This window comes from Equus przewalskii, chromosome 3 (genome assembly GCF_037783145.1).
Source record: "Equus przewalskii isolate Varuska chromosome 3, EquPr2, whole genome shotgun sequence".
NCBI lineage: Eukaryota > Metazoa > Chordata > Mammalia > Perissodactyla > Equidae > Equus > Equus przewalskii.
Window position 1 is genome coordinate 89,388,230 of NC_091833.1, and position 19,598 is coordinate 89,407,827.

General features: G+C 39.8%; 1 protein-coding gene and 1 pseudogene across 10 annotated transcripts in view; one reads left to right on the plus strand and one right to left on the minus strand.

Annotated features, from left to right (window-relative positions):
* The window catches only part of PGCKA1 (PDCD10 and GCKIII kinases associated 1), an 84,978-nt gene that overhangs the window by 45,971 nt on the left and 19,409 nt on the right, over positions 1–19,598 (minus strand). Inside the window, exon 1 of one of the 10 annotated variants that reach the window (XM_008523013.2) lies at positions 1,719–1,866. The exons of 7 other annotated variants lie outside the window; for them this stretch is intronic. The gene's annotated coding sequence lies outside the window, so the exon portion shown is untranslated. Of the gene's footprint in view, positions 1–1,689; positions 1,867–19,598 lie in introns of those variants that run through there. 2 more of the 10 variants (XM_070612977.1, XM_008523015.2) reach the window with 2 other exon arrangements.
* On the plus strand, positions 6,583–6,813 carry LOC139082626 (large ribosomal subunit protein eL39-like; annotated as a pseudogene).

A 19,598-nucleotide genomic window follows, 5' to 3' on the forward strand; every position in this document is an offset into this window, starting at 1 on the left:
ACTGTTGGGGGTGGGATACTATATAAAGACAGGATATATAAATATGCTTGCAGTATACGAGATTCTCTACTCTACTTCCCACCCTCATCTCCCAAACACTGGCAGCCAGGCCCTTACCCTCCAGACAAGAGTTTTGGGGAGTTTTCTTAGGGAACCTGACCAACCCATGAGGAAAGCCCGGAAGATGCTGGCATTGGAAGTTCCCTAACAACTGGTTCAGCCAGATCATTACAGCAAACGTCACCATCAATGAGCGTTCCCTCCCCACCCACCACGTTCCCGTTTAGAACTTCAGTTTTTAGTTCCCTACTCTTACATATGAACAGAACACTGGTATTATCAAATAGCTGAGGAAAACCCAAAAGAAGCTGGAGGGATCAGGAATTACTGAGGAAAAAGAATATTTTAAAAATTATCGTTAAAAAACTCATAGAGGTAAGAGAAATACACTGTTTCATGAAGAAACTGATGCTGTCAAAAAAAAGTCATTCTAAGAAGAAAAAAGACCTCTTAGAAATTAAAAACATGCCAGCATAAATAAAAACCTCAACTGAAAAAATCTAAGTTAAAATTGAAGAAATTAGAACAAAAAGACAAAGAAATAGATAACTGGAGAGGAAAGAGAAGACGATAATCCAGGAATTCCAAGGAGATCCAGAAAGTGAAACAAAACAAAACCACCACAGAAGAAGAAAATGTCAACAAAATAATTCAAGAAAATTCCTCAAAACTGGAGCATAGATTTTCTAGATTAAAGGGTCCACTGAGTGTCCAGCACAATGGATTTAAAAAAAAAATCCCACACTGAGGTATATCATTGTGAAATTTCACAAAACCAGGATAAAGAATATTTAGTCAATTTCCCGAGAAGAAAATACAGGTGTTTATAAAGGATTGGGAAATGGAATGGTGGCATACTTTTCCACAGCTATACTGGGCACACGGAGGCAATGGAGCAATGTCTTCAAAATGCTGAAGAAAAAACAAAATTGAGTGGGGCCAGCCTGTAGTGTAGTACATAACACATACACACACACACACAAGAAAAACAAATGGACAAAAGTAAACAAACAAGTAAAAAAATTATCATCTCCAGGGATAAGTTGTGCTGGTAAGAAAAAAATGGTTTAATACATGCCCCATTTCTGAATAGCATATAGAGTCATAATAACATAAACTTTGAATAGTTTTCTAATCAAAACTGAGATATAAGTATATTGTGAGGATGGGAATTGATTGCACACAGTGCGGACCAGGCAAATAAAGAGCTAAGTCCTCCTCTTGCCTAGGGGAAAGGCAACATACAATGTCCCAAACTAGACTTTTTCTTAAAAAAAAACTTTGTAGAACTGGTAGGTCCTTTAAACTGTACCCTACTATATAACTTTGATGAAAAATAAAAAAATAATTTAAAGTGTAATAGTATATAGAGAGCTAACATGTGACTGCTTTTTCAAAATAATATCTATGTGATTTTGGTAAATCATATTTTGGGTATTCACTTTCCTTTTTTATAAATTGATAGGCTTAGACTAAATTTCTAAGGTCCTTGACCTCTACATGTGTACGTTTTTATATTTCTTTGTACATGTATCTGTACTTATGAACACAGACACACAGAGATCTGATAATCAACGGTGGAACTCCTCTGATTATTTCAATCATTAAAGATTAATATGTATTACCCACATATCTACAAAGACACAATCCAATCCTACCGCACGAAGGAGAATACGGTGGAACAACCATCTACGGATTTGTAGAGAAACATCTGAGGTAGCGTTTGTGTCTTCTGCTGTCCATGTGAGAGGGGACCCAGGAAGAGACTAAAGTTCTCTGCTGTTTAGACTCTGGCCTGTGACGCACAGTGATGCTGACCTAAAAGTTAATATTTATCCATCTCAGTGAGCTAAGCTCGGCTGGAGAACTGGTGGGGTGGGGGGAGAAAGGAGAGCGCTATAAACTCTGGTAGAGATTTGTGCTAAAGTCAACGTTAATCTTGGCAGCAACACCAAGTCACTCGCATCCTCTAGCACAGGCCAAAGAAGAACATAGCTAATCCTTTAACAACACTAAAACAGGGAGGGGCAGGTATGGAGCTGTGAATCAAAGAGAAAAATGAAGATGGTCCAGTTCGAACCTCTCATTACTCCCTAGCTTTGTGACTGCAGGTAAATCACTTAATCTCTCTATGCCCTGGGTTCTTCATACATAAATTGAAGATAATAATACCTATTCCATGTGGTTGTTAGGAGAATTATATGTGCTAACCCCCATAGAGCACTGAAAACAGTGCCTTCATATACCTTCTCTAAAAACAGATGCAGAGAACATAACTGACGTGCAGGGGCCTTGGATGCATGGCACCCTCTCTCTCTGTTTTAAGATATGTAACCTGGCCTCAGAACAATAGAAGATCTAAGAGGAGAGAATTTCCCACGTCAAATTTGGTCAAGTCAATCTCAAAAAGTCAAGGAACATATTGTCCATTGGCCACAGAAATCCTGTTTGGTAAAATCTCAGGTTACGTTCATTTGCACTAACATTTCGGACCTGACACTAAAGCCTTCCTTTGATTGCCTGATGCATTTGGCACTCTGGATGTGCTGGACAAACTCTGAGGTAGCGCCAAGCCAAGGAGTCCAACAACTGGTTTAGGGACACTCTCTCATTCTTTTTTGTTATTCCAGGTCCTCAACAATATCTGGCACAAAGAGAAGGTATTCAGTCAATGTTTGTTGAATTAAAAATGGAAAAATACATTGGTGTGCTTCTTATAGTCAAGGTTATCTAACCATATCTCACCGTCACCCACGGTTCTCTCATCTAGGAATGTAGTCTTATTTTTCTCATTCATTTTCCTGTTTATACTAAAACTTTTATAGATTAAACCACTATATTAAATGTAATGCTAACATATCATGTTATAGTATGTGTAACTTACATTTAAAAAATTAATAAAGAAGACTGTCATCCTAGTGAAATGGTACTCTTTCGTGGTGAGCTATTTTTGCCTAAAAACTCCCAAAGAATATTAACCCCTTATCAGACATATGATTTGCAAGTATTTTCTCCCATTCCACTGGTTGTCTTTTCACTGTTTCCTTTGCTGTGCAGAAGCTTTTTAGCTTGATGTAGTCCCACTTGTCTATTTTTGCTTTTGTTGCTTGTGCTTTTATTGTCCTATCCAAGAAATCACTGTGAAGATCAATGCCATTAAGGTTTTCTGTTAAGTTTTCTTCTTAGAGTTTTACAGTTTCAGGTCTTATGTTTACATCTTTAGTCCACTGTGAGTTACTTTTGTGTATGGTATAAGATAAGAGTCCAATTTCATTCTTTTCCACGTGGATATCCAGTTTTCCAAACACCAGTTGTTGAAGAGACTATCCTTTCCTCATTGTGTATTCTTGGCACCCTTGTCAAAGATCAGTTGACCTTATGCTATAGACTGAACGTCTGTGTCTCCCTAAAATTCACATGTTGATACCTAATATCCAGTGTGATAGTATTTGCAGGTAGGGCCCTTGGGAGGTGATTAGGTCATGAGGGCAAGAGCCCTAATGAATGGGATTAGTGCCCTTAGAAAAGAAGCCCCAGAAAACTCCCTCACCCCTGATGCCATGTGAGGTTATAGCAAGAAGACAGCTGTCTATGAACTAGACAGTAGGATCTCACCAGACATGAATCTGCCGACACTTTGATCTTGGAATTTCTGGCTTCCAGGACTGTGAGAAATAAATTTCTGTTGTTTATAAGCCACCCAGTCTATGGTATTCCATTATAGCAGCCTAAACTGCATGAGTTTATCTCTGGGCTTTCTATTCTGTTCCATTGGTCTGTATGTCTGTTTTTATGCCAGTACCATACTGTTTTAATTACAGTAGCTTTGTAATATGTTTTGAAATCAGGAAATATGATATCTCCAGCTTTGTTTTTCTTTCTCTAGATTGCTTTGGCTATTCTGGGTCTTCTGTGGTTCCATATGAATTTTAGGATTGTTTTTTCTTTTTCTGTAAAAAATGCAGTTGGGATTTTGACAGGTATTGCATTGAATGTGCTTTGGGTATTATGGACATTTTAATATTAAGTCTCCCAATCTATGAACACAGGATATCTTTCCACTTATTTCTGTCTTATTTCTTTCATCAATATTTTGTAATTTTCAGTGTACAGGTCTTTCACCTCCTCGATTGCTTATTCCTCAGTATTTTATTCTTTTTGATACTACTGTAAATGGGGCTGGTTTCTTAAATTTCCTTTTTGGATAGTTTCTTGTTAGCATATAGAAATGCAACTGATTTTTCTATGTTGATTTTGTATCCTGCAACTTTAATGAATTCATTTATTAGTTCTAACTTCTTTGTGTGTGAAATCTTTAGGCTCTTCTACATATAAGATCCTGTGGATTTCTACAATTATTTCGTAAACGGTGCTAGGACAACAGGTCATTAGGAAAAAGACCCTGAATTACATTAAATGAGAACAAAAAATATTTAGAGGGAATACAAGTGAATATTTATCTAAGGAAGGCCTTTTCAGTTACTCAATGTCTGGAAGAACCACAAAGCAAAACATTAATAGATTACGGAAGTAGCAAACATTTTTCACCTTAAAAGACAGATGATAAAGGGTTATTCCCCTTAACTTTAAAAGGTTTCATAATTCAATAGGATATTTATTAAAGATACCAATAAAAAAATAACAAAAGACATGATCAACCAATTAAGATAAGAATAAATCAGCCAATGAACATTTAAAATTAATCAACTACAGAAATAAATGCAAATGACTGGATATCACTTTTCTCTAACAAATTGATCTCTTAGTTTTTCTACGGAAACAGCCAGTGTTAAAGAGCCTTGAAAATATTAACAACTTTTGCTCCAAAAATTCCAGTTCTTGGAGTCTAACCAAAGATCAGATAGGTATAAACAAAGATCTTTAAAAAAGAGTGTTCCACTTAGTTTTTATTTTTAATACTATAGAACACTTTAAACAACTTTAGTGCTCAAAATAGAAACAACTTTAAATAAATTATAATATATTCATAAATTGGAAAAAGGGGAAATAACATTAAGTGAAAAAAAAAGCAGGGTATGTGCATAAAATGTAATTTCAATTTTATTATAAACAAATCACCACATATATAATAAAAGTAAATAAACCCAAATGAAAACAAAGATCATCTTGGGGTAGGTAGTAGGATGAGCTTATGATTTTTGTCAAAATTGAGTCAGATTTTTTTTTTTAAATCATGATGTATATTTATTGGCAGTCTCTCCATAGCAGATTTCGTTTTAGACTTCAGTGATATGCTACATAAAGATAGCATGTATCATATGATGTTAGACAAGAATATTCTTCTAAAGCATGTTTTGGAAAGAATAAGCATGATTTTTAAAATATGTGTCTACCCCACAGATTCAAGGAATATCTTGGAATACTGGGAGAATTGTGTTAAATTCTCCCTCCATATTAGTCCTTTTTCAATTTTTCCTTTATCTATTCCTATTTTTTTGCTTGTATTTGAAGCTGAGTTATCTGATATATACAAAATCATAATTTCATGTTTTGTTGGAAACTACACTGTTGATCAAAGATCGAAAGACCATATTTGTTATTTTGTTTTATTTCTCTTTGTATTTTTTCTGATATTAGTATGCAATCCCTTATTTCTCTCTTTTGCATTTGTTTGCCTTATTTTTGCTTTTTTGTATTGTTTATTTTCTTTGTCACATTATTCTGGGTGAATAGCAATTGACCTTACTTCTTTTCTGACTCAACCTAAGAATCCCTGCCTTTTAATGGAAAAGTTTAAACCATTTACGTTTATGCTTTGTGCTGAATCTCTATTCTGTTGTCTAATTTTATCAGTTTCTTAATGCCTCCTGGTTGTTTCCTTTATTTTCAGACTTCTTTTAAGTTTTGCTTGGTTTTTAATTTTCTCCAGCATATTGCAAGATATAGGTTGTGTTTTAAAAATTCTCCTTGTGAAGAAAATATTGTCTTTTTAACCTCCTCTTTAAAAAGCATTATTTACATAAAGTGATACCCAAATGAAGTTTTAAAGCAAGCTTTTAAGTGCAGCACTGAGTCACTTTTGAGGATAAAGGCAGCACTTACACTAATTATGAAAGGACAGCAGGCGTCAACTGGAAGCATCTTGAGCAAACACCGATGGATGGTCACCCTATCTCTGGGTAACAGGAATAAGGAGGCGCAGGCTTGGGGGTGGGAAGAAGACTTCACTTTGGTGTATTCTGTATCAAAGGTGCTTGATGAACATTCAAAGGGAGGTGTCCAGTTGGCAGTTGTATATATTGGCCGGAAGCTTAGGAGAGACCTTTGGGCTCAATAAAAAGGTTTCAGACCCATCAGCAATATAGCTAACAAATAGGGCCATGAGACTGAATAAGCAATTAGAGGCAATAAGTATGTAGCGTCAATCAAAGCAAAGACTAAATCTTGAAGAACACTGCTTAATGTAAAAAAATAAATAAAGACTACAAAAGAGATTCACAAATTGCAGGAAGAAGAGTAGAAAACATAAATAAATAAAGAGGGTTGACTCCATTCCTTGCCATGTCTTCTCACAAGACTTTCAGGATCAAGTGATTTCCGGCCAAGAAACAACAGCAGAGCTGTCCCATTCTGCAACGGATTTGCATGAACTCTGGAAATAAAATCAGGCGCAACTCTAGGAGGAGACACTGCAGAAGAAGCAAGCTGGCTCTACAGGAAGCACACCCGAAATGGTGCCGTATTTATGCTTTCTCAAGGTCACTAGCATCTTTCCATATCAAAACCATCTGAAAACATCACAACTATCTGGACAGTTGAACAAGTCTTATTAGGAAAATGATTTTTCTCTTTGTTTCTATGCTTCCATACTAGTAGGTTGGTTCAGTAACAAATATGTGAGAGTTTTATTTGAAAAAAAAATTTAAAAAAATACAGAGAAGTGAGTGTGGTGACGGAAGCAGGTAAAGTGTTTCAGCGAGTAAGGACTGGCCAGCAGCGTTAAAGGACATTCAAGGGTCAAGTCAAGAAAAGGACTGTAAATGTCTCTTAGATTTAGCACCTTGGAAGTAACTGGTGACCGTGGCAAAGGCAATTTTGGTGGAGTAGTGAACCTGGAAGCTAGATTGAGCACTGAGCATACATAGCTCTTAGAAGAAAATTGGCTGTGAATGGAAGGTGAGAGACAGAAAGAAGGAAGTAGGATTAAAGGGAGGTTTGCTTAAATTTGGAGAGTTTTCAAGTTCAAGTTTGGATATGTTGATAGGACACAGTTGGCAGAAAGGGAGGAGTTGAAGACAGAGGAAAGAGACGGGATCATCACTTGAGTACCATCTGTCAGCAGGCAAGAGGGAACAGCAAAGGGTCAAGTCTCTTAGACCGGAGATGGGTGAGGAATAAGGTGGGCCTGTGCTCAGCTCATTTTATGTGTCTTCCTGTTCTGCAGAGGCTAGAAAGCCAACAAGATTTCCCAGACTCTCTTGCAGTAGGGTTCCCATGCAGACTCAGATTCAGACAGTCTTATGTAAGATGAGCAAGGGGGAAGGAAGTGAGACAGAGGTTGTACTTTGGCTACTTCTGCTTTTTCTGCTGGCAAGTCCTGTAGGGGCAGACTGGGTTATTCTTAGGAAGTGTTCCAATGTCCAGGTGCTTTGTGGATGTCAAGAGGCAGAAAGCAGGGCATTTGTTTTTTTGCCTATGCAGCTCCATTAGCATGGCCATCATTTGCAGCTGCTTACCAGCTAATCCCTGCTAAGGCAGCGCCCCTGGAGTCAGAGTTCCAATGATCACTTTCAACTCCCCCCCTTTCCGGTTGTGTAGAGGAGGAAGCTCCCCGGGAGGGTTAGTTCTGTGATGGTGTCTTCGGTGTTACCGAGCCCGCTACTCCGGGCGTTCCAGGGACATCGTAAGCATTTAATTCCCTGTATTAAATTTCATCTTGCTTGAAATAGCTAATGTAATTTCTGTCGTCTGCAAGTGAACTCAGACGGAGAGGAACATCTATTTTGCATCAGGAGGGAAGGAAGGAAGGATGGATGTAGATATAGATAAAATTACTTTTTTATGGTGATGGTGATCTCCTTGAAAGTGGGAGTTTTAAGCTGGGGCGTGCAGAGCCCCATGGGGTTCATGGACAGAATTCAGGGCATCTGTGAACTTAAGTGAGAAAAAGTCACATCTTCTTCACTAACCTCTAAATAAAATTTAACATTTTCTTCAAAAAACTAGCAATTTCTTCAATTCAATTCAAACTACAGCATCATCAGCCGTTCCTGTGACTTTGTCTCTAATAGAAATCACAGATATTTTCATATTACAGTTTTAGATCTCAAAACGTTGTTTTGCTCATTCCTATGGTAGTTACTAGACCGCTGCTAGGTCGTGTTCTGTAATGCACTTATAAAGAGGCACATATCACTATATCGCAATGTTTTAAAATTGATAACTGTGTTTCCTTTGTAATCATATATTTTATTTTATGCATTTAAAAATATTCTTCTGAGAAGGGGTCCATAGGCTTCAGCAGACCGATAAAGCAGTCCATAGCATAAAGCACATGAAGAAGCCTATTCTAACATCTCCTTTGCCTGTAAGGTACTGGGTTTTTAAACTTTGGCAGTAGTGACATTTTAGAATGGATAATTCTTTGTTTTGGGGGACTGTCCTTTGCATCGTACGATGTTCGGCAGCCTTAACCCACTGTATGCTAGTAGCACCCTTTCTGACTACATGACAATCAAGACACTGTCATATGGGGGGCAAAAGCGACCCCGTGTTGTGTAAGCCCTGACAGCTGGCTCTTCTGTTTGCAATGCAAGTGTCCAACTTAAGCTTGGATTGCTGAGGCATCTCTTTCAAAGAGGGCTATTTGAAATTAACACATCGCCAGCCGCCACGACTAGACAGAGCCAGGCTGCCCCCTCCTCCTGAGGTTCCTTTGGTTTAGAGATTTTGGTTGATTTAGATAACTGACCATGTGGGTCACTTTTTTTTCCTTTTCCCGTACTTTAAATTCCTGCTCTTATGTTTTAAATTCACCAACAAAGAGTGAGCTCAGGAAACCCTAGGCCCCCACCCTCGACCCTAATAAAAGGCCCACCCAAGGCCTGTTCACTCTCCTAGTCTCTCCCCAAAGTCTCTGTGGCCCCAGGTGTGCTGTGTCATTTCCAGGTCCCGTGAGCAACAAATTTTTATTTTTTCAAAGTTTCCTCCTGGTTATCGCTGAGGAGCATCTTGCAATTGTAATAAGAACCACAAGGGCTGGTCCAAGCACAACACTAGTTATTGATAGACGGAGGTGGGCACAAAACATCCTGGTTGAGAAGCAATGCTGTGAAGGAGTACTAAGAGTGACTGGGTCTGAGATCTGATTAGAAGAGAGAGGGTTTAAAATGGATGCAATAGAGGACGACAGAGAGAAGTGACAAAGAAACGTGTAGTTGAGCAGTGTCGAGGGACCGGCTGAAATCAACAGCTATACAGGGGCTGGCTGGTGGCATGAAGATCACAAGCTCCGCTTTCGGGATGCCAGGTTTGCTGGTTTGGATCCAGGGTGTAGACATCCACATTGCTTATCAAGCCACGCTGTGGCAGGCGCCCCACGTGTAAAGTAGAGGGAGATGGGCACAGGTGTTCGCTCAGGGCCAATCTTCCTCAGCAAAAAGAGGAGGATTGGCAGCAGATGTTAGCTCAGGACTAATCTTCCTCAAAAAAAGAGTAATAAAATAAAATAATCAACTTAACAAAAACAACAACTATACAGTAGCCCATGGAAATGAGATAAGCTGGAGTTACGGCCAATGTCCAAAGTGCTGTTTCTCCCACCGATCCATATGCTAACACGTCTTAACATGCCGGTTGAGAAATGCACTATCTTCAAGCAGAAGGATGAGAAAATTTAGAACCTACGGATACCTGTTACTGCCCCTTGTTCTGCTATTACATGTGGGAAAAAAATACTCTGGACTTGAATGGATTTGGAGGTTGCTGCTCCAAGAAAATCTGAGCCCAGCAGGCATGGCTGTGAAGGATGGAGCAACCCTATGACCCAGCAATTTGACACCTAGATATTTGCCCAAGAGAAATGGAAATATAAATCCACATAAAGACCTGTCCAAGAGTGTTGATGGCAGCTTTATTCAGAAAAGCAGCAAACTGGAAATACCCAAATGTCCATCAACGGTATAATACACTGTGGTATGGTCATACAACGAACAACTACTGAGCAATAAAAAAGAATGAACTACTGATAGATGCAAAAACATAGATAAAACTCAAAAACATGCTGCATGAAAGAAGCCTGACACAAAAGAGAACAGACTCACAGAGTGTATGATTCATTTATATGAAGTTTGGGGTTTTTTAGGTAAATTTTCTTTTCTTTTTGAGGAAGATTAGCCCTGAGCTAACATCTGCTGCCAAGCCTCCTCTTTTCTGCTCAGGAAGATTGGCCCCGAGCTAACATCTGTGCCTATCTTCCTTTACTTTATATGTGGGATGCCTGCCACAGCATGGCTTGCCAACTGGTGCGTAGGTCTGCACCTGGGATCTGAACCAGTGAACCCCGGGCCACGGAAGCAGAATGTGTGAACTTAACCTCTGCACCACTGGGCCGGCCCCATATGAGGTTTTTAACAGGCTAAATTAATCTATGGTGATTAAAAAAAAGATCAGAATAATGACTGACTCCATGGGGGTGGGGACAAGGATTGATTGGGAAACAAGGGGGATTTTCCTGGGGTGATAATGTTCTCTACATAGCTTGATGGGGAGTTGGGTTGCACCGTTGTATGCGCTTGCTAAAATTCACCAAATCGTACACTTGGATTTGTGCATTTCACTGTACGTAATTTACACCAGAGGAAGGGGAGAGGGTGGTGGAAAATGAGACGGAGGAGAAGAAGTGAACCTTAAACAAAAACTGAACTCATAGTTAACAAAATACATGCTGAAATGTTTGAAATGAACTGATGTCTGCAGCCTACTCTGAGATGCAGTTAAAAAAGGCAGTTTAAAAAAAAAAGAGGGATGGAAGGGGCCAGCCTGGTGGCGTAGTGGTTGGGTTTGTGCACCCCACTTCGTTGGCCCACGGTTCATGGGTTTGGATCGTAGGAGCGAACCTACACACTGCTCATTAAACCATGCTGTGGTGGCATGTAAAATAGAGGAAGACGGACACAGCCGTTAGATCAGGGTCAACCTTCCTCACTGAAAAAAAAAAAAAAGGATGGATGGATAGCAAGGTGGTTAGATGTGTGATAAAGATGCAAAATGTGAATGGATAGCAAGGTAGTTAGATGTGTGATAAAGACAAGATCCAAAACGTTAAGTGCATATTCTAGATGGTGAGTGTGATTCATGTGCAATTCTTCCAACTTTTCTGTAGTTTGAGAATTTTCATACTAAAAAACATGTGTGCGCGCACAAGAATCTCTTTTTGCCTTTTGAAGTATTTCATTAACCTTGGGCAAAGAAAGCTACTTCAAAACAAGCAAAGCCTGGCATATGGTTCTTGCCCTTTTAATAAGTGGATCCTACAATGTCACACATATCACCTCCATCCCAGTAACAAGCACCATCAATCACTAGTGCTGCCGCCACTCCCATTTCTGGATCACTGGGGCTGTCCCAGGCACTGCTTTAATTATTTTACATGTGTTATCCTCACATAGAGAAATTAATGGCTTTCTCTATTGTTTAACAAAAAGCTCTGGGCTGAGTTACATCTTCAGAACTTCCAGACAGCCATGAACTAGAACAAACAGGTGTCCAAGAGGAAGAGTATGTTTGTGATGATGGGTATTTTTAGCAGTATGTATTATTCAAATATGTTCTGAAGGTATAGGACAGTGTGTGTGTGTGTGTGTGCATGTGTGTGTGTGTGTGTGTGTGTCTGTGTGTGTCAGGGGTAGTGAGCCGAAGTGGGAGAAGGAAAATATATTTTAGAAAGGGGATACACACTATAAGTCATAAAAAGGAACAGTAACTTTAATCCAGTTTCTGTAGAGAGAGAAACCTTGTTCCTTTTTTTTTCTTAAGCTCGTATCCCATGCCATATGATACTGTCACCTGGCCAAGGGGTGTGACAAAGGCTGCCCGGATTTGGCACCTCCAGCTCTTTTGTGGCTTTCCTTTCTCAATAAACCTTTGACAAAGGTCAGGTGTTTGAAAGGTTGGGTTTTTCCTTGTTTGGTCTAAGTGTTTCTTGCTCAGCAGAATGATTAAATGTCTCTGAATGTCAACAAATAAGTGGTTTTAGTGAAGCTTTTTGAAATCTATTTCCCTAAAGGCTGCTTGGTGGTGTGCCTGGGATTGGTTTGGTTTTGTGTGAAACTAGTAAATAAACAATGTAATTACCAGGCTTCCTAGAACCCCTCTCCTGAGACCTGCAGAGCCATGCATGTGAGAAGAGAGAAGGGATAAAATATTTCCATCTAAAACCAGGAGTCAGGGCTTTGAACTTCAAGCCAGACTGACAAAAGGTCAAGGTGCTAATGCGGCAGAGGACAGACTTGAACTAAGGTGACCTCAGGAGCACTGGGGCCGCTGTGACAGCCCTAGAAAGAATATACGAGTTATGTAAATATCTACTAGGAAAAAGAAAAGACAATAAGCCAGCCTTGAACAAAGACCTATCAGTCCCTGATTAACTTTCTTCTGAGGCATAGATAGAGGCCATAATCCAACCTTGATTCATGAAACAGTGCCTAATAGCACCGGCTGTGAAGGGGCAACGTATCAGAACCGGACGAGCTCCAGTAACTCTCGTCGGACAAGTTCAGGGAGATCTGTCCAGTGCGTTTTATTTTCACGGACCCCTCCACGCTGTCATGAAGGAGAGAACAGTGGTTTTACTGTAGCCAGGTCAAAGAATCTCCTCTTGGAAGGAGCTGACCGACGTGTAAACCCAACATCTTCTGCTGTCAACTTGGAACAACGTAGCGGATGCATTTCATAAAATGACTCAGCTAGTGGTATCCAGGTTCCAAAAAGCAGCAGACAGACTTGGAGACTTAACAAAGGATTGAGGACGAAAAGAAATCCTGCCTCCTTCCTTAACATAAATTGTATATAACCAGCAAGTAAGCAGGCAGTTTTCATTGGTTTGTCTTTATTTGGGACTTAATTCCAGTAAAGATGATGTGATGACATTTAAAAGCTTGGCTGAAACTAGAAACATGGGAAAACTGAAGGTGACTTTGGCGGAGAATACAGAATATAAAATAGCATGCAAGATAACAGAATATTAACTTCTTGGGTGAGTTTTACGAATCGCTGGTTCAATGCACCCACAGTTCCGGCTGTCTGACTACTTTAAGTCTGATGGGATGAAGGACAGTCTAGTTTTACATGCACAGAGTGTTTTTTTCTTTTTAGACAGAATGATCTATCAACATAATCTTCTCAGCCATTCTCCTAGCATAAGAAACAGAGAAAAGTTGAATGACTTGCTTTCTGAGCAGAGTGAAGTAAGAATCTGAATTTTAGTTCCCATGCATCTAACAACCTGATACCCACCCCCCCCCCCACCCCCCATATAACAGACCTGGCTACAAGGATGCCGGACTCCGGACTGCTGGCACAGTGGAGAGGGGCAGACTGGTGTTCACTTGGGCTTAGGTGTTCTGCTGCTTCAAGGTGAAATGCTGGTCTCAGCCAGTTAGAAGAAAAATCCAGAAACATTCGCTCTCCTCCACTATAATCTCCATCTTTGATATCTGGGTATGGAGCTGGTCAGAGAAATACTGTTTGTCGCCTTTTCCTTATCCTTTGTTGGGATTTTATAGGGTTACTAACAAGAAATCTGAGTTGGGGGCCAGCCCAGTGGTGCAGCAGTCAAGTTCGCACGTTCTGCTTTGGTGGCCTGGGGTTCTCCAGTTCGGATCCTGGGTGCGGATGTAGGCACCGTTTGTCAAGCCATGCTGTGGCAGGCATCCCACATATAAGGTAAGGGAAGATGGGCACGGATGTTAGCTCAGGGCCAGTCTTCCTCAGCAAAAAGAGGAGGATTGGCGGCAGATGTTAGCTCAGGGCTAATCGTCCTCAAAAAAAGAAGAAGTCGGAGTAAGTAACAAAAATCTTACCACAGTGTGTCCTGGGACTTAACCATGGAGAATGCTTATGATGGAGACATTTTAGGATGACTCCTTAGGACACAGCGCCCCGAGACCTTGGATGTGGTATAGGGTGTGGATGCTCTAGAAGAAGCATTTAGAAGAAGCTCTAGAAGGTGGCACCAGCTCCGGAAGAGAAATTTACCCCTCTGGGGTTTTTATGGGCCTAATTTTATTCCCTCAAAATTCATATGTTGAAGCTATACCTTCAGTACTTCAGAATGTGACTGTATTTAGAGAGAGGACTTTTACAGAGGTAATTAAGGTAAAATGACTACAGAAAAACTACAAAACTAATGTAGACAATGAAGACATTAAAATTGTTAAAGATTTTGTTTACCTCGGTTCAGTCATCAATTTAAATGGAGTCTGCAGCCAAGAAATCAAGAGAAGACTGAGACAGAAGGGCAGCCACGAAAGAACTAGGAAAGATCATCAAGTATAAGGAAGTGTCATTAGAGACTAAAGCCAAGATCTTCCACACCCCTGTATTCCCAATTACTATGCTGGGGTGCAAAAGCTGGACAGTGAAGAAGGCTGACAGGAAAAAAACTATTCATTTGAAATATGGTGCCGGAGGAGAGCTCTGTGAATACCCTGGACCGCCAGACAGACGAACAAGTGGGTCCTAGAGCAAATTAAGCCTGAACTATTGCTGGAGGCAAAAATGCTAAAACTGAGGCTGTCCTACTTGGGGCACATCATGAGAGGGCAGGATTCTTTGGAAAAGACAATACTGCTGGGAAAAGCAGAAGACAGTAAGAAAAGAGGAAGACCAAACATGAGATGGATTGGCTCCATAAAGGAAGCCATGGGCCTGAGTCGACAGAAGCTGAGTAGGGCTGTTAAGGATGGGCCATTGTGGACATCAGTCATTCATAGTGTCGCCAGGAGTCGTAGCAGACTTGATGGCACGTAGCAACAACAAAGTAAAATGAGGCCCTTGGGGTGGGCCCTAATCCAATCTGACCAGCATCCTTATTAGAAGAGGAGTTAGGACATACAGACAACACACGGACCAAGGCTCGACCATGTGACGAGGCAGTAAGAGGGCGGCCATCTGCAGGCCAAGGAGAGAGGCCTCAGGAGAAACTGAACCTGCTGACACTTTGAACTTGGACTTCTAGCCTCTAGGGCTGTGAGAAGATAAATTGCTGTTGCTTAAGCCCCCCAGTCTAAAGTATTTTGTTGTGGCAGGGATAGCAGCCTAATACAGAGGTTTCCAAAAAAAAATGGTGAAGAATGTTTGGAATCGTTCAAAGTAAAAAAGCCTACTTAGGCTATCTCAGAGTTATCCGAATTATATTACCAGGATGTTAGTAACTACTACCAGGAAAAGAAAAGGGGAATTCTGGCCTCAAATGAATTTGGGAAATGCTGGATTAGATAGTTAGGTTTCTTTGCTGTAAAACTTCTCAGAGCCTTCAATGGGCTGCTGTACATACATAGGATGAATCATATGATCTGTGTGTCTTCCTTGACATCTCTCTTTCCCTCACTTTTCATTGCTAATCCATCACCAATTCCTGATGACTTTATCTATGAAATATTTCTTGAACCAGTTCACTTCTATCTGAACCCTCATTGAAACCTAGACTATACCAACATTGACTGACACTTTGATCTTCTAAATATTTCTTGAATTAGTACAATTCTCTCTACTGAACTGCCATTCAAATCTGGACCAAATGATCTATGTCTCTTGCTTAGTCCACTGCCAAAGCTTTCTGACGGGTCTGCCCACACCAACTGGGTGTTCTCCACAACACAGCTGGAGTAATCTTTTCCAAGCACAGGTTGGATTACGCCAGCTCCTTGATTTTAAAGACATTTCAGTAGCTTCCCATTGTTCTTAAGGTGAGAAGACAAAATTCCTACCCATGTCTTCAAGTGCATCTTGAACCATCTTCCTCTCTGAGGTCCATCTTCACAGGTCTTTTTTTAGTCCCATATTGTTTTGTTCCCGTCCACCAAAGGGCCTTTGCTCATGCTGTCCCTTCTCCCCGGTTAACTCCCGCTATGTTCCTCAGAGAAGCCTTCTTTTACTTCCCTTTACTGGGTCAAACACCTCTAACTATCAATTCATACAGCACTTGTCACCACTGAAAATTTACACTTATGTGAGTATTTGCCTAATACCTGAAGCTCCCTCTTCTAGACTGAAAACAAACTGTGATTGGAGAACATCTTTTGTGAAATACTCAGTTAATTTATTGATTAAGGTTTGGGGAGGACAGAACTGAAACACAACGTGAAGAACTTTTATGAAGAAAGAAAACGAGCAGGGTTCAAGGAAAAAGGTTTTGGGTCCTTAGAAACATGCAGTGATTTGCCGAAATTTAGCATCCTTTGAAATAAACAACTCATTTGAGAAGTTGAGTCTGGAAAAGATATGATATTGGGTCTAAGTTCTGGAAATAGATGGGGGGTTTTAACTTTGTGTTTTTAAACTTTTGATTCTGAAAATTTTCAAATCTACAGAAGACTGGAAAGATTAGTACAATGAACAGCCACATACCTTTAAGCAACCGTCAAATGTTTTGATTTTGCTCCAAAACAGCTGCTCTTTTCTGCTTTACTGTGGACAGTATAACACTAATTGTGTCTTGAGAAAGATAGAAGACTATGTAACTGGATCACAAATGCCCATACTTCCAGAAGGCTAGCCACACCCGCTGGCAAATAATTAATCAAGAAATATTTAGGGCTTGACCTTAAGGTATTGTGGGAGATAAAAAGACATTTACAGGACTTACTTAAAAAAAAATTTACAACCATCTGAGAAAATAAAACACTTTCACATGAAAGAATAACCAGCAATAAAAATAATAGGTAAGTGTTGACCGAGGAGGAGGCAGAAAGTGCTGGAAGAGTTAAGAGGATGAGATAGTTTTTAGTTACGTTTCTTCCTAGAAATGGATTCCCTGTTAGCAGTTAATTTCCTTGTACTAAGAGACCCATTCAGGGAAGTAATTTTATAAGGAAAATTATAAATAAGTACTTCGATTGTGAGCTAACAGAAGTGTAAGAGGTCTGATTCCTTATCTAAGCAAGATTTACAATTATTTTAGTTCTGTACTGGACAATCAAAAACTAGGGGAAGTATTTGTTCCTTTAAGGCTAACCTTAGTTGGGTGGACTTAAGCCAAATAATTAATCCATTTTTTTCTCCTAACAAAGAATAGGCTACTATATTCACCTGACACGTTAAGTCAGCCCCACACTACGACTTGCCCTGGGGAAGGTGTGATTCCCAGGGAACTGGCTCCCAGGCTTGGAGATCTGGGCAGCATTTTCCTCACAACCCATTATTTCCACAGGTCCGCATCTAGATTAGAGAAATTGGAACCAGGTAAATAATGAATAAGGTCACAACCTGGTACAAATGTTAATAAAATAGGGAGAAAAATATTGTGTAAATGGTGGGGTGGGGGAGACCGCTAACAACTGCACAAAGTAAGTGGGGGTGTGTTTTCAAATTAATACAAAACGTTACTGCATTGGGACCCTATCTAACCTATACTAGCCCGGAAGTCTGCCTTTAGAAAGATGAGCTCGTCAGGGATCCGAGTGATCGCTTCAGAGAAGGTTCTGTCCAAATGCACATACATACATGGCATAAGAACCTGATTTTCTAAAACCTAAGTTCTAGATCAGACTTTCCAACCTGGAAAGAAGTCAGGAAGGGATCTGCTCTTAGAGGCACGGGGTTACCTGTGTTCTTTAATTTATGCTTTGAACTCATACTTTTCTGAGTTTTTCCCAAGTGTGTATATATTAATTTTATAATCAGGAAAAAAAACCCAATAAAACTATTAAAGATCAGAGCTGAAGCTTCTCATTTTGACACATGGGAAAACTGCTGCTACAGGCAGGGAAGATTCTCCAAAGCTACCAGCAAGTCAAAGCCCATGCATTTGGGGACACGCCTCGGACAGAGTAATTAACAGATGTCTACTGACCTCTTGTCTGAAAACTTTTAAGCTTCAAAGGTTACTGAAATTACTTAGAAGTCTGTCACTTTATTATTTTTCAACAGTTTTATTGAGATATAATTCACACACCTTACCATTCACCCCCTTAAAGTGTACAATTCAATGTTTTTTAAGTATATTTACAGATGTGCAACTATCACCAATCAATTTTAGAATATTTTCTTCACATCCAAAAGAAATGCTGTACCTTTCAGCCATGAACTCCTGATCCCCCATCCTCCTCAGCCATAGGCAATCACCAGTCTACCTTCTGTCTCTGTATTTGTCTATTCTGGACCTTTCATACCAATGGAAGCATACAATATGTGGTCTTTGTGTCTGACTTCTTCCACTTGGAAGGATATTTTCAAGGTTCATCCTTGTTGTAATACATATCAGTACTCCATTCCTTTCTATGACCATATAATAGTGTACTGTATAGCTGTATCACATTTTATTTGTCCATTCATCAGTCAATGGACATCTGGATTGTTTCTACTTTTTGGCTATCATGAATAATGCCGCTATGAACATTTGTACACAAGTTCTTGTGTGCACATATGTTTTCATTTCTCTTGGGTATACACCTAGGTGTGGAATTGCTGGGTAATACGGTAACTCTATGTTTAACCTTTTAAGAAACTGACAGACTGTTTTCCAAAGTGGATGTACCATTTTATACTCCCACGAGCAACGTTTGAGGTTTCCAATTTTTCTACATCCTTGCCAACACTTGTTATTGCCCATGTTCCTGATAACAGCCATGCTCGTGAGTGACTATCATGAAGTGGTACACGTCATTATTTTTAGCAAGTGTTTTTATGAACTGTTTTCTGATTACAGAAGTCATACAAGTTAATATACAAAATTTCTTCACATGTATACACTGATCTGATTCCTAGCTTCTAGGCCAACAACGATCCCATCTATGGGTCAGCAAAATTATTACTCCTATTTTACAAAGAAACGGAGCCTCACAGAGGTTCAGAAGCTCTAGAACTGGGATTTGAACCCAGCTGTGTCTAAAAATTTGTGCCTTTCACCACATTGTTATCCTATTTCAGTGGCTACTATGCATATACAAACACACGAGGATTCAATGGGATAATGAAGTACCTGAGCTTTATGAATTTAAAGCATCTAGTAATGACGAGTAAGATGCTGAAGGGACATGGCTTTTGCATTATAGCAACAGGCAACATGTTATCTGTTGAGAGATTAAGGAACAGAGAAACGATTTGTGACCACAGAGCAATTTAAAGGAAGACCTGAGATCAAGCAGTCCCATATCACTTTGGGTAAATTATTGTTTCTATCACTCCACCTGGAAAATAAGACCATTAATTGTCCTAGGGTTAGGGTGATAAATAGCATTGAAACATGTCCTAAATATATTTACCTTTTCGTCTGTGCACTTGAGAGAACAAGGCTAGTTACTCTTGAATTACTGCATTCTCTGAATAAGGCCAGATAGGTTATTTCAGTTTTGTTA